This window comes from Engystomops pustulosus, chromosome 1, assembly GCF_040894005.1.
Source record: "Engystomops pustulosus chromosome 1, aEngPut4.maternal, whole genome shotgun sequence".
NCBI classification, from domain to species: Eukaryota; Metazoa; Chordata; class Amphibia; order Anura; family Leptodactylidae; genus Engystomops; species Engystomops pustulosus.
Window position 1 is genome coordinate 233,805,225 of NC_092411.1, and position 15,630 is coordinate 233,820,854.

At 45.4% G+C, this 15,630-nt stretch overlaps 1 protein-coding gene across 4 annotated transcripts in view; it reads right to left on the reverse strand.

The window, feature by feature from the left end:
* TRIM2 (tripartite motif containing 2) overlaps nt 1–15,630 on the reverse strand; it is a 100,590-nt gene that overhangs the window by 66,276 nt on the left and 18,684 nt on the right. The window contains exon 1 of one of the 4 annotated variants that reach the window (XM_072121130.1): nt 2,134–2,280. The exons of the other annotated variants lie outside the window; for them this stretch is intronic. The gene's annotated coding sequence lies outside the window, so the exon portion shown is untranslated. Of the gene's footprint in view, nt 1–2,133; nt 2,281–15,630 lie in introns of those variants that run through there. 4 annotated transcript variants of the gene reach the window in all.

The following is a 15,630-nucleotide window of genomic DNA, read 5'->3' on the forward strand; positions in this document are numbered from 1 at the left end:
TAGTTGTATCCTCTCCATCCTACCAAGATATGCCCCTGGGGTCACCGCTCTGGCCTACAAATGGCCAGATAGGCTTCTTAGAGTGGTACCATGCCTGATGAAGAGACCTAATTAGTCTCCAAATCTTGCACTTGTCATCTTCCTTTTTGGTTAGCCAAGAAAAGGTATCAACAACTGAGAACTCCCAACTTTTATCTATTTAACCACTGGCTAACATGGTACAAAGAATCTTTTAGATTCTCACAGTATTCCCCGAGCATCTGGAAGAAAATAGGAAACAGAGCTTGAAGCACCCAGGCAGCCATGGACTACATGGTCTGCAGGCCGAGGAGAGGTAAGCTATCTTTTATTATGCTAAACATTAACTGCTTTAAGTACTCGTCTGTCTCTAAGGAGCAGACCACAATAATATAGTCATGACAAATGCTACAATTTTGTATAATACAGTAGTGAAAACCGGCATTTTACAGTAAAAGCATTTGCAGAAGAAATGAAGGGTTTATTGGAAGGTCAAACTGTTAAAGTTTTCCCACCACTTGTGCCAGTGGATCATAAATCCCAGAGTCCCTTTCTTTTAGAGTTGCTGTATTATGCAGATCTTATATTCCAGGGTTAGACGGTCAATGCAAGGTCCTTTCACTCTGGAAACAATACCAGCATCATTTCTCCCACAGATTTCTTCCCAAAAATTGAATTGTCCAAATTGATGAATAAGCCATTCAAAGTGGGATGAAAAACAGGTGACCTTTAAATGAAGACTGCCCATGGAAATCTAGACGCTGACATTTATGGAACAAGCAAAGTTGCGGCTCTGTATGAGTTCCATTATAGCTAATTAGACATGCACAGCAGTTTAAAGGTCCCTCCTTCAAGGGATTCACGGAAGGCACATATTGCCTCATATAGAATTAAATATCAGTATATAACATTACATGAATAAAAGAGACAGAGCATAGATATCAAATCAATTGTAAATACCAGCCTTGAAATGTGTTGTAGGTTATTTCAAACTTTTACCTGTATTTTTAATAGCAAGCCAAGATTTTCTCATGCGAGGAACCACAGTGCAATTTGTTACATATACATAGCATTATTTTATTGCAACAGATTCCTAAGAATGAGTTTTCGCTCACTTTTAGATTTCATTACCTGGACTAAATTGTTACACTATACATGACATTCTAATAGTGTTCTTTCAATGTAACCGTATAGAATAGCAAACAAAAAAAATTGATGTAGAGAATTCTAAGCAATTTTACACTGTTCTAACGTGAATGCACTTGCGCTATTATTCCATACAGTAAATTGATGTGGAGCCTCAGTCCTAATGCTTATTTATATGTATGAGAGCTATCACTGCTTTTAATGGACAAACCTATACATGTCAATGGGATCACACTCCAAGAAACACACCACATGTTCCATTTTGGTCTTTATTTTCCAAGACTATCCTATTTTAGATTATGGGGACAAAAATGCAAAGTTCAAAGATGACATTCGACACTCCGAGAAACACAGCACATGTCCCATTCTGGTCTATATGGGACATAAAAAATATATACATGGGGACAAAAATGCATAGTACAAGAATGTCATCCATTCTCTGCCATTGTACTCCAATATAGGAGCCCTAGGAGAGCTAAATAAAAGCCCATAGGGACCTACAATTGTAACCATATTGGTTGTCACCCAGCCTTTTTGTTAAGAAACCAATTAATCCAAAGAGTAAAAAAAAAGTTTTAAGAGCTTCACAACTCAAGGATTCAAACTAACATCTTTTATTTATTTAGTGTCAAATGCTATTTCATTGTATTACCATACTGCCAGTCACATACAAAGTGATACATGCTGCGTGTTATCATAGTCATTTACAGCATAGCACTCAGGAAGTCCCCCACCCACCCCCTGCATCAGCAAAAGTGGCAATGGTTAAAAGGCTACAAAATGTGATCATATCATGCCACCTGATATACAGAAAGTGAGAGGAACAAACAGTGGAAATAATACCTAGACATGTAGGAAGTGCAGCATTATAAATAGTGCAGTCCAGTAACAGCTGCTAGAGAGAACTATGAATGGGTCACTACATAACCATGCATTGTGTTCTAGAACAGCAGGCGGAGGGTTACTCACTGGTACTCCATGGCTTTATCCTATCATGTGCATCCCATATACCATCTGATGTGATCCCTGCAGAAGATCAGCCCCAATGTCCTCATTCAGCTGCAGAGTGAAAGGCTCCTCTCAGCACAAACAGCTTGTCAGCCCCAGCTATGGAGGGAGGAGGTGCAGGGGATGGGGGGAGTGTCAGCCAATGATCGCTTCTTACTCCCTGCCTTGTGCCATGCCATCACACTGCTCATCTTTCTTAGAAAGTGCCTTTGGCGGAAACAGTGCTACTGTTACAGTCTATCAGGAATTGTCACTATGCTCAGCATATACAAAGTTATGTCTATACATGCGGAATAGCTTGTGACATTTGTAAAGGATCTGTCATCACTATATGGGCAGATATTTTATTACTTGTGCTGGGAGCTCTGGACTATGCAGAGGTTACTATTCCACCATAGCTATTATATATATATATATAGCATGGGGTGCTAAAAATGTCCATTTCACGTGTAACATACATTCATACTCTGCTCAGTCGAGCATGCATCTGAGGTGTAAAAGAGGAATTAAAGGAAACCTACCATTTCAGATCGTCGGTGTAAGCTGTAAACACCGAGCACCAGCTCAGGGTGAGCTGGTGCCGGTGCTTAGTTTCGTTAGTGTTATAAACCGCGGTATCGCGGTTTTAACACTTTTTAAACTTTCTAGCAGAAACTGCTTCGGCGCTGCGTGCGCACGCCTACATAGGAAATGCCGCAGGCGTTGCGCGCGCACGGTCGCGCGCAGCGCCGAAGCGGCTTCTGCTAGAAAGTTTAAAAAGTGTTAAAACCGCGATACCGCGGTTTATAACACTAACGAAACTAAGCACCGGCACCGGCTCACCCTGAGCTGGTGCTCGGTGTTTACAGCTTACACCGATGATCTGAAATGGTAGGTTTCCTTTAACCACTACCAGACACATCGGTATTGGCTTCGAACGACTCGATTGGGTATGTCCAAATCCAACATGGCATTGGGGGGATAGTCTGGACAGCCTCCTCACACCACATAAAATAAGGATGATTCTAAATTCTTACACATCAGTGCTATATAAATATGTGTTTCAACTGCACACAAACTTGTAAAGCCTGTTTCGATGTTTCTTGTTTCGATTAAAATGCACACATTGCACTGGATGGGAGGCCTTGTATCATACAGAAATATGATTCAAGGAATCCCTGCCTGATGGCAGACAGTCAGCACTAGCAATGTAACAGTTAATAGAGTACCAGCGCTGTAGGCAGAATCCTTGCATCATATTTTTGTATAATGCAAGGACTCCCATCCTGTGCAATGTGTGCAGTTCTGGGGATGGGACCAACATACTTGTCTGTTGCCACTGGCTGCAAAATTTTGACTGTAGCCAACCTAGATTATTATGTACCTCTGAAAACGTTAAGGGCATGTTCACACAACATACCTATTATGTGTGATACACAGTGGCCCATCAAAAATTGTGCAAACAGCACAAGGTACAGTTTGCCTGTGGAGTGTGCAGGCTGCGCCAGATTAATGAATTGTGGCACACGTTCTTCTTGAATTATGCGCCCTCTGTACTGCTCCAACAGAGTGCATCAACATCTTTTGGTTCACCTTTAACGTAGACACAATTCTGTCAGACACTGCATAGTCTATAGTGGTGCATAGTCCGACTGTGCGCAAAAACAGGGCATTCACTGCAGAATTCTGGAAGTTCTTCAGGTCATCAAAGCCAAGCAAATTCTTACATTATACACTGTCTGACAATGTCACCCCTTGCACTCATACACTTCCAGTGGAGAACAATAGGAAGATGGAATTTTATCATGCAGTTTTATTTTCCTTTGCAAGCTTGTTGTGCCTTAAGCAGTCATCTTGGATTTTATCTATTATTTTTGTTTTGTCATTGGAACAGAAAAACTGAAATACAACAAGGGGCAGATATGGCAGGCTTAAAAGGATTTCCCCTATTTACTATGATGGAGACTTTTATTTTTGACATAAGTTTTTTTTATGGATCCTCATAAACTATAGGCTTTTAGTGATCCTTCAAAACCAGTGCAGACTAGGACATGCTCTACTTTGTAACAGGTCGGTCACAGAGTCCATTAAAGTAATGGCCGTGGACACTGATCCATTAAAAAGTATTGCATTTAGAGCAGTTGTGTGTTGTCTGTTTAAAATAAAGGACAGCAATGTTTTTCACTGTGCCGCATGTAACAAGTGGCCATAGAATTTTTTTTATAACTCCAGGGGTGTAGTTTAGAAAAGGGGTATGGTTTGTGTCAGGATCAGTAGTAGTGGATCCTCTGGTCCACCGCAGACGATGACGTAAGCCGACACCTGGGAGAAGAGTCTAAGTGGTACCTGGTTTTCACCAGAGCCCACCGCAAAGCAGGTTGGACTTGCTGCGCTGTGGTACTACCAGATCATTTCACAGGTGCCACTTTGTCCGTGGTGGTGGCTAAGGCGAAGTACAAAGTCGTAAGGCAAACTTGTGGTCGGGACAGGCAGGAGGTCAAGACAGGCAGCACAGGATCATAATCAGGGATGTAGTAGAAGGTCGCAACGGGCAGCACAGGATCAAGGTCAGGAACAGAATCAAGGTCACAACGGGAAATCAGGATAATCGCACAGGGCATCAGGAAAGCTTTCTCTAAGGCTATGAGGCACAAGGATCTGGCAGGGAAATTCTTTGTAAGTCCTTTAGGCTCATTGCCCCCAAGTGAGGTTGTTCTGACATACTTGCCCCGTGCACATGCTCCATTTGATGGACCAAACCTTGAATGACTAAATTTAACAAGAACTAATGAGATCAGTTCCGCCATTGTTGGATCGGTCTGCTAAATCTAAAATTTGTCCTTGGAACAATGGGCCTAGATTTCCAAAGTGTTTCCACACAAAACATACAATATTCCAATAGTCTGCTTTTTTGATGTGAAAGTGTCTGTTCGGACATTCAGGAAATTGTCGGGGACATGAAAGAACTCAAAATCATTGTTATGAAAGCATTCAAGTAAGCATGCAGCTCTTCAAAAGGCAGAGCTTCCTCTACTACAAGTGTTTACTTAAGAGAAGTCAAAAATACAATTAAAGTAATACACTAAGACATGCAGTATGTGTCACATATTAACCCTTATACTGTATACAATTGGTAGAAGATTTTGAAAGGGTTTCCAGTTATAGACATTTTTGATAAGTTGAATGCAAATAAAATTTGGTAAATGGGTTTTCCCATTTCAGCAAATATACAGTATTGTTATGAAAAGTAATATTTCTAGATCTCTGCTTGCTGTCATTATATAGGAAGCTTCTATGTTTTCTCCCAGTGGATAGAAATCTATCCATGGTCATTTAATGTCCATTTAAAGGACAGCAAGCAGTGATCTACAAAACTGTAAGGAATTGATATAGAAATTGTATAACTTTTCATCATATAGACAAAAGAATTTATTTACTGATAGGAGAACAACGTTTTAGCATGTGTTCCACCACTCTCACCTCAGTTGCCTGAAAACTCTTTATCTAAATAATATTCTCGGAGCTCTCTGGTGTGGTTTGCTATGCTCTGTTTAAGCATGTCATGTTTTCATACCCTCTTATGTGGGACTCAATTCATTAAAGTATATTGCATAACAATAGAGAATTGTTTAGACTGGTGTATAAACATAGAAAGTTATGCTCACCTCCACAATGTCCTGAAGAAGGGACATGTGCCGCTGCTGCCAGTTACTCACTGAGGTGGTCACCATGATGGTCAGTAATGGGCAGTCACATGTTCCTGGCCGCAGACATTATCCATGTAGCTGGAGATAATGACCAGTCTCAGGCTTCTGGGGTAGTGATCCCTCTGGACCACCGCAGACGATGACACAAGCCAACACTTGGGACCAGAATATAAGTGGCACCTGGTTTTCACCAAAGCGGGTTGGACATGCTGCGGCGTGGTACCACCAGGTCGTTCCACAGGTGCGACTTTGTCCGCGGTGGCAGCCAAGGCAAGGTATAGAGTCAGAAGGCAAGATTGTGGTCGGGGACAGGCTGGAGGTCAACACAGGGGGCAAAGGTTCAGGGTCAGAGACAGAGCAGAAGGTCAGGGCTGGCAGCAGAGACGCGTAAATGGGAACAGGTCCGGGGTCACAACAGGGAATCCAATCACAGGTACAAGGCACAAGACTAAGCTTTCTTGACTGCATAGAGCACAAAGATCTGGCAAGGAATACTGGCAGACGACGGCTTTTATCTATTTCCTGAAGGGCAAAGGAATGAGGAGAAGTAAGAGAGAGCAGCAGGGCGCTGGGGCACACAGAGGGTCACGGGTAAATTCGCCCACAAACCGAGACGTTGGTCGCGGGAGCACACGTGACAACCAGCAGGTGACTAGACAATCTTGAATTTAGAACATGAGAGAACTATGAGGTGAGTGAGCCTTTTTGTATTTTATTGAGTTGTATGAGTTTTATAACAAAAACAAAGAAGATTTCTTTTACATGGAACAGTATGAAAAAAAAGAAATTGCCAAATGCTGCAAAGTGCCATTATTTTACAAAATACAATGAAGGATAGTAATACAGATGGAACACATGTAAAAAAACAGAAATGAAAGAAATCTAAATTAAAAAAATAGAGAAGAAAAAGAAGGCTAGGAAATAAAATGTTGGCTTGGAGTATAGTGTAGAACCTATCCCGCTTTCACTAAGATTTGCATAGATTTGGGACATTTGTATACATTATAGTCCATTATCTTTAATGGTTTCAGAAAAATATACATAATCTAGAAATATTGTCATATCCTGCACAACGGAATCAGAAGATTATGTGTGATTCTGCATTGCGGCTTCTAAATCAATGCAGCAGAACTTTGCAGTTAGCAGTTATTCTCTAGCAGACACAGTTCCGCAGCAGGACATGGTCTGGTACAAATAACAGTTTATATTATGGGATCATGTTTACTCTACAGGATAATTTTTTACAAGCTGATTTATTGTACATTAAATGTATATGCTTATGATAGTTATAGGTCAGAAAGAGGAGACGGGAGCACTTATACAAACCACACCCTCTGTCCCCTGCCTGCTTGAATAACTGTCCGAGACGACAGCCCATAACAGAACACTGACCAATGTCAAGGGTTTAGAGCAGGGAAAGTCAAGGGCTTCAAGAAGAGTCAAAGATAAACTGTATTCAACAGAATAGCCAAAGGTTAAAAACTGAACCACAATCAAATAGCAAATCAGTACAAAATCAGAAGGCAGGGGGAAGTCAAAAAACAAATCAGAAGGGATTCTTTACACTTCTATCCCTGATTTTCAGCATTAGACAATTTATTTTGTATCAGTATTATATCTGCATCTATTTTTTTCAGATGGCACTCGTTCATCAGTTTTTCTTTATGTCTGCAGAATTGCATGGTTACCCCACATAATCAGTGAAAAAGAAGTAACTGAACACAAATGTCATTTGTTTTAGGATAGTAAACATGAAAAAATGGCACTAGTTCTAAAAGTGGACAAAATAAAACCTGAAAATCCACATAGAAAAGAATGGTTCAGTAATGTATGTGTGACTACAGGTATGATCCAGGCAGGTAAACCAGGTAGGCAAAGCGTTAAAGCTGGCTAATGAGTTGATCAAACTACTCAAGATTTTAACCCTCATTAGTGCAACATCCATGACAATAACAGGGTGATATTGTCTGAAATAACAGGGCACATTTGTTTGGATGCACATCCTCTTTATTGGACATTTACATCCCTAACAATAGTGAGTTTTCCTACAAATCCAGAACCATGCCACCGGGATTAATGTCTAAAGGAAAAAGATTGTGGGATCCAGCACTTCAATGTATAAATTCAGGAGTAGTAAAAAGTTACATGCTTTATTCCAAAAAAAGATAAAAAATCACAATGTGGTCATAATGGACAACAATAAAAAAATACACGACATGTGAGAAAAGATAGCAGATAATGTGTTTCGGACTATTTCAAAATCCTAGTCTTTGCTCATATCTTTTAACTGCTACTGAATTTCTACATTGGCGTGCTGGATCCCGAAATATATCGTTTTCTTTTGGACTTTATTAAAGATGAATCTCCTTAAATGTATTTTCAAAGAAAAAAAGAAGAGAGCCGATACAGGCGCCACATGTATAAAACCAATTGGATTAGAGAGTGAAGTAGTTTCAGTTTTATCTTTGAGTGGTTTAGGCTGCCTTCCTGGGCTTCCTGGTACCATTGGTGTCCATGAAGATCAAGCAGCTATAGGGTAGATTCCAGGGTGTTCACTGCGCCAATCACTCAGACTAGAGATATTTCACTAGTAGGTTCCTTTATTTGGTAGCTTTATAATACGCGTTTTGAGCCAGGTCCGGGCCTGAAACACGTATTATAAAGCTACCAAATAAAGGAACCTACTAGTGAAATATCTTTAGTCCAAATGATTGGCGCCGTGAACACTTCCCTTTAGCCGCTTAAATGTATTTTGGTTCTCCTGGCCTCCTTCATGGTAACAAGGCTAGGTAACAACTACTGCTGCAAAAATGACAATGTCCCATTATCTTCACCAAGCAGCTCGTCAGTAAATGCTATTTACTACTGGCTATAATATGATGAAACACTACCATGCCACTTTCTTCTGTGGCAGACACATTGGGGGTCATTTACTAAGGGCCCGATTCGCGTTTTCCCGGCGTGTTACCCGAATATTTCCGATTTGCGCCAATTTTCCCTGTATTCCCCCGGGATTTTGGCGCACACGATTGGATTGTGGCGCATCGGTGCTGGCATGCACGCGATGGAAATTGGGGGGCGTGGACGAACGAAAACCCGACGGATTCGGAAAAACCGCCATATTTAAAAAACAAAAAGTGTTGCGGGACTTGCACTTACCTTCACCAGGAATAGGCCGGTGAACTTGAGTGCATTCCAGAGGGCCTCAGGGAACTTCAGCGCAGCAGCGCCACCTGGTGGACGTCGGAGGAACTACCTTAGTGAATCCCGGCTGGACCCGAATCCACCGCAGAGAACCCGCCGCTGGATCGCGAATGGACCGGGTAAGTAAATCTGCCCCATTGTCCAGTTTTATTGGTTGTTTTCTTAGATAAGTAGCAAAATACAAAAATGATGTAGTATAACTTGCCTTTTAGTTCCTACTCCGTTACAATTTAGTTAATATTCCTACTCCGTTACAATTTAGGGTCCATTAATATAATAGTATATTCCCTCACTTCCCTGCATAATAGTATATACAGAAAACACTCTAATTTACTCACTGGACTCCTACATTTAGGATGAGCAGGAATTGAAGTTAAAAGATAAAAAGTATATTTTTCTACCAAATTACTTTTCAATCTACCGGCTCTATTACTTGCTGCCTGCAGGTCAGGCTGCATTTTAACATGACAAATCCTCTGTGAGCAGAACATATGTATACTTTTCTATGGAAAACAATAATAGGACTACTGAGAAGAGCTTTTCACATACTTTCTCCATACTTTCTAATATATGTATATGTACTGTAACCCCAAGAAAGAATGTTTGTGTCCTGGAGCAAATAATTAGGGTGTCAAAGTAGTTGGACAGGCAAAGCAAGCCTGTCTTATCCTGCACATAGAAGTTAATATTTCCAATATATCTCTCCTCCTAAGGCTACTTTCAAATGACATGTGCTCGCCCGCAATAGTCCAGGGGAGAACACGACAGAGTGCTGGAGAGGAGGAGCGCTCATCTCACATCCACCAAGAAGGCTTGGGCCCCGGGGCTACCACACAAATCGCCTAAGTTATTATCTACTACTGGATACAGAAGTAAAAAAAAGGGTTGTACATGAGGTGTATATTCACCTTTTGGCTCTACTTTACAGTTTACATGCACTGAAAAAGTGTTGAAATCTGGAGCAGTAACTGGAAATTGGATGATAGTAAATCAACAGAGCTAGTAATAGAGTGTTCACTACATGGCATCTAGTATATAAAGCTGAGTGTATGTTAGTGTATGTGCAACACCCTCGCCGATGCAATGGCGAGGGAGTGTTTGCGAATACGTCCCACCTGCATGTAATCACATCAAACTACATGGTCCTGATAGGACATAGGGGTATTGCAGTGGTGAATCCTGCCTGGCAGGGCAGGAGTTAAGTATTTTGTATGATGCAAGATGCTATTGTCCAATGATCTGTGTTACATCCTGTCCTTTGTGAGCTGAGATGTGATTGGAGGAGCAGCCACCACCTGACCAAAGGGAGGTAATAAAACCCCCTGGCCAGGAATGTTCTAGAGAACTTTCAGAGGATTCCAGGAGAGAACACTCAGAGAGAGATTCAAGTGTAGGAGAATCCTAGAGATCAGTGAGTGAGTGAGTAATCTCTGTCTAGCCCATACCAGAGCAGGAAGAGCTTAGCCCCTGCCTCTGAAGAGTGGAGCTAATAGATTAGAGTTAGTGTAGTGAGGAAAAGGGGTATCATCTTACCTTTAAAGGTGATACCTGAAGCCCTACAGGACAAGCTGAAGCTTCCTACCAGGACACAGCTGCCTCCCAGCCTGCCCTCTACATCCAGGCTGGTGAACTATCTCCTGAGGCTCCCTCCAACTCACATCTCAGCACTCCATCTACCTGTTAAAGGCACGTTTGCTGCGGTTCCTGCCGGTTCAAATAAATAACTGTAAGTTGTTTTCTTCAACTTCTGTCTCCGTCTGGTCCCTGCTAATACGGCTGCCTTCATCACCGGCACCCTGTCCATCACCCAGAGACTCACACTCGGGACATTAAGGGGTTGCCCCAGGGAGATCCGCTATAGCAGCCTCTCCCTCATCTTTTCTTGTCAACACCACCCTGCTGGAGACCTGCCAGGCTGTAGGACAGCCCTCCGGTTACCCCGTACCAAGCACCGTGACAATAGCGTGCTTAGGCCGCAACCGCCAGCCACTCCGGTATCGCGGGCCCCGACTGTCACCAGGCCTCACCTCAAGGGCTAGGCCCCGGTGGGGGATGTTGCAAGTGGCGTCACGAACAGGATTGATACTTCTGTGCCTTATTACGGCATTAAAGACTTTCCTTTATTACAAAGACTGTGCTGCCTAACCCTGCTGCCATCCGGGTTAGGCCCAAGTAATTGTGTGTTTCTGGATTGAACTGTGTTATACTGCTGCCACGTGCTGTCGAGCGCCGCTCCAGCACTCAAGAGGTTAATCCCTGCAAGAACTGTACCAGCTCTGCTACATCCGGCGCTGCCGCGCCTGAAGATTTTTACCTCAGAAACTGTGGCGCAGCAAGTAATTCCAGCCCGCCAAAACTTTCACTGGCGGGAAACCCAGAGACATCGCTAAGCTCCGCCCCCTGCGCATGGCGCGAATCCTGTCTCAGCGCGCTGTGGCGCAGCAGAAAATTCAGCCCGCCACAGCTCCTGGCGGGAAAGACTCTAGCTCCGCCCTCGGGTGCGAAACTCTCCCGCGCTGCAACGCCAGTGAGAGCCCACGAGGTACCTCAGAGTCAGCGCAGCCGCCATCCAGCATCAGAGAGGTTAATCGGCCATCTTGGATTTCTCCACGTGCTGTCTCCTGTCCTGCCGACATGCCGCACAGCCTCCGAGATGAAGAACCAAGTGTCGCATGGCTTGCCCACGAGCCTCGGGCCCCTTCCTCTGCTGCACCGCTTACTGCTGTCTCCTGTACGCAGTCTCCAATGGCGGATTCTCCACAGCGGCTGCCTCCTCCGATGACGGACCTCCAGAGGACCACCGCGGATGTGAGTACCGTGGCCCCCAGGGCCTATATCACAGTGACTGTTACTATATCTCCCTTAGCCCCGGCTGGGGTACAGTCCGGCCTCCCTGCAGAGGGCCAACATCTCCCCATAGGAGGCCCGGCTACAAAAGGGACTCTCTTAAAGGGGCCTGACCCCTTATCTAATGCTGCTGACCGTCCTGCGGAGTATCCAGGACCACCTGCTAAGAGGCCCAGGCTGTCCGGTGAGAACGCCCTGCCAGCTACAGAGGTTACCACCGCCAGCGCAACAGCGCCCCCAAGAGCTACAGGTCAGTCCAGGAACAACAATCCTTCAGCTGTCAGCAATGAAGAAGTTACAGCTCCTGCGGTCATCATCATGCGCTCCACAGCGCCCCCAGCTACAGAAGGTCAGCCAGAGAAGTGCCTGTCTCCTTCCTTTGCTGAGATGCCTGCCGCCGCAGATGACCTCCCTGCTGTTCCAGCTCCAGCTTCTGGGTGTTCCATGTCAGCAGTTCCAGTGTCTACCACCAGATGTCTTCAGGTGACAGATCTCAACACTGCTTTCTTCACCCAGGCTGATGATGTCCCTGCTGCAGTTCCTGCTTCCATGCCTGCAGCCATTGCTCTTGAGCAGCAAGATTAACCCCTGAAGGGCTGTAGCCCACTTCAGGTACTGTGAATATTGTACATATGTATATTTATTACTGCTATCCCATTTGGGCTGAGCGCCCGCTCACCCTTATTTATCTCAGTCAAGAGATTATACACTGTCATGTGCTATGATAGCACCCCTTCCTCTGCCAATGCAGAGATTCCTACCCAAAGGACTCTGTCCCTCTACACATGGAGGAGACCCTTTGCTTCTTCCATTGCACTTTTCCCCACATCAAGGGCTGTACCCAGAAGATGGACTTTGTCATTAGAGACCTTCTGAGAGACTTTTGGCCAATTCCAAGGAAAAGTTGCTGTGTCTATTGACTATTATTTTGCACTTAATGCCTTCCTTTTTAGGTATGGACATTCTGCTTGCACTCTTTATGCCTTTTCTTTGCAGGAAAAGAGACATTTGCTATCGTGCTACCCTGAGTAGCCTATCTACCTCTGTAACGTTTGTAACGTTCAAGATGTGTACCCATTGGGCTCCTAAGCCAATGTGAATTAACCTGTTTGCACACTGTCATATATGCCAGTAGTCTGCATTAACCCTTTCATAGGCTTTTCAGGTTGTAGTGTGGCTGTGTCGGACCGTCTCTATGTAGTACAATGTTTTATTGTGTCACATATGCCAATGTATGCATATATACACTATATAATTGCCGCCAGGGAAGAAGCGTTGATATAACAAATATACAGGCCTTGGTGCAAGGAGTGGATTACAGGACATGACACCACACCTTTCCTACTGGACAGTTCGGTTTAATGGCGTCAGCGACCAACTGTCATACAGCTACATGTTTTTGTCTTAGTCCGACACCAACCCAGGTGCCTGTCTCCAGGACCATGGGCGGTTTGTCCCTACACCTCACATAGCCTGCACTTCCTAGAAGTGCCCTTAGCCCCCTCTGCGCCCCAAACCATCTGTAGTCGAGCCGAGGGCGGCTCTTTCAATTGCCCCCGGGGTATGCAACACCCTCGCCGATGCAATGGCGAGGGAGTGTTTGCGAATACGTCCCACCTGCATGTAATCACATCAAACTACATGGTCCTGATAGGACATAGGGGTATTGCAGTGGTGAATCCTGCCTGGCAGGACAGGAGTTAAGTATTTTGTATGATGCAAGATGCTATTGTCCAATGATCTGTGTTACATCCTGTCCTTTGTGAGCTGAGATGTGATTGGAGGAGCAGCCACCACCTGACCAAAGGGAGGTAATAAAACCCCCTGGCCAGGAATGTTCTAGAGAACTTTCAGAGGATTCCAGGAGAGAACACTCAGAGAGAGATTCAAGTGTAGGAGAATCCTAGAGATCAGTGAGTGAGTGAGTAATCTCTGTCTAGCCCATACCAGAGCAGGAAGAGCTTAGCCCCTGCCTCTGAAGAGTGGAGCTAATAGATTAGAGTTAGTGTAGTGAGGAAAAGGGGTATCATCTTACCTTTAAAGGTGATACCTGAAGCCCTACAGGACAAGCTGAAGCTTCCTACCAGGACACAGCTGCCTCCCAGCCTGCCCTCTACATCCAGGCTGGTGAACTATCTCCTGAGGCTCCCTCCAACTCACATCTCAGCACTCCATCTACCTGTTAAAGGCACGTTTGCTGCGGTTCCTGCCGGTTCAAATAAATAACTGTAAGTTGTTTTCTTCAACTTCTGTCTCCGTCTGGTCCCTGCTAATACGGCTGCCTTCATCACCGGCACCCTGTCCATCACCCAGAGACTCACACTCGGGACATTAAGGGGTTGCCCCAGGGAGATCCGCTATAGCAGCCTCTCCCTCATCTTTTCTTGTCAACACCACCCTGCTGGAGACCTGCCAGGCTGTAGGACAGCCCTCCGGTTACCCCGTACCAAGCACCGTGACAATAGCGTGCTTAGGCCGCAACCGCCAGCCACTCCGGTATCGCGGGCCCCGACTGTCACCAGGCCTCACCTCAAGGGCTAGGCCCCAATGGGGGATGTTGCAAGTGGCGTCACGAACAGGATTGATACTTCTGTGCCTTATTACGGCATTAAAGACTTTCCTTTATTACAAAGACTGTGCTGCCTAACCCTGCTGCCATCCGGGTTAGGCCCAAGTAATTGTGTGTTTCTGGATTGAACTGTGTTATACTGCTGCCACGTGCTGTCGAGCGCCGCTCCAGCACTCAAGAGGTTAATCCCTGCAAGAACTGTACCAGCTCTGCTACATCCGGCGCTGCCGCGCCTGAAGATTTTTACCTCAGAAACTGTGGCGCAGCAAGTAATTCCAGCCCGCCAAAACTTTCACTGGCGGGAAACCCAGAGACATCGCTAAGCTCCGCCCCCTGCGCATGGCGCGAATCCTGTCTCAGCGCGCTGTGGCGCAGCAGAAAATTCAGCCCGCCACAGCTCCTGGCGGGAAAGACTCTAGCTCCGCCCTCGGGTGCGAAACTCTCCCGCGCTGCAACGCCAGTGAGAGCCCACGAGGTACCTCAGAGTCAGCGCAGCCGCCATCCAGCATCAGAGAGGTTAATCGGCCATCTTGGATTTCTCCACGTGCTGTCTCCTGTCCTGCCGACATGCCGCACAGCCTCCGAGATGAAGAACCAAGTGTCGCATGGCTTGCCCACAAGCCTCGGGCCCCTTCCTCTGCTGCACCGCTTACTGCTGTCTCCTGTACGCAGTCTCCAATGGCGGATTCTCCACAGCGGCTGCCTCCTCCGATGACGGACCTCCAGAGGACCACCGCGGATGTGAGTACCGTGGCCCCCAGGGCCTATATCACAGTGACTGTTACTATATCTCCCTTAGCCCCGGCTGGGGTACAGTCCGGCCTCCCTGCAGAGGGCCAACATCTCCCCATAGGAGGCCCGGCTACAAAAGGGACTCTCTTAAAGGGGCCTGACCCCTTATCTAATGCTGCTGACCGTCCTGCGGAGTATCCAGGACCACCTGCTAAGAGGCCCAGGCTGTCCGGTGAGAACGCCCTGCCAGCTACAGAGGTTACCACCGCCAGCGCAACAGCGCCCCCAAGAGCTACAGGTCAGTCCAGGAACAACAATCCTTCAGCTGTCAGCAATGAAGAAGTTACAGCTCCTGCGGTCATCATCATGCGCTCCACAGCGCCCCCAGCTACAGAAGGTCAGCCAGAGAAGTGCCTGTCT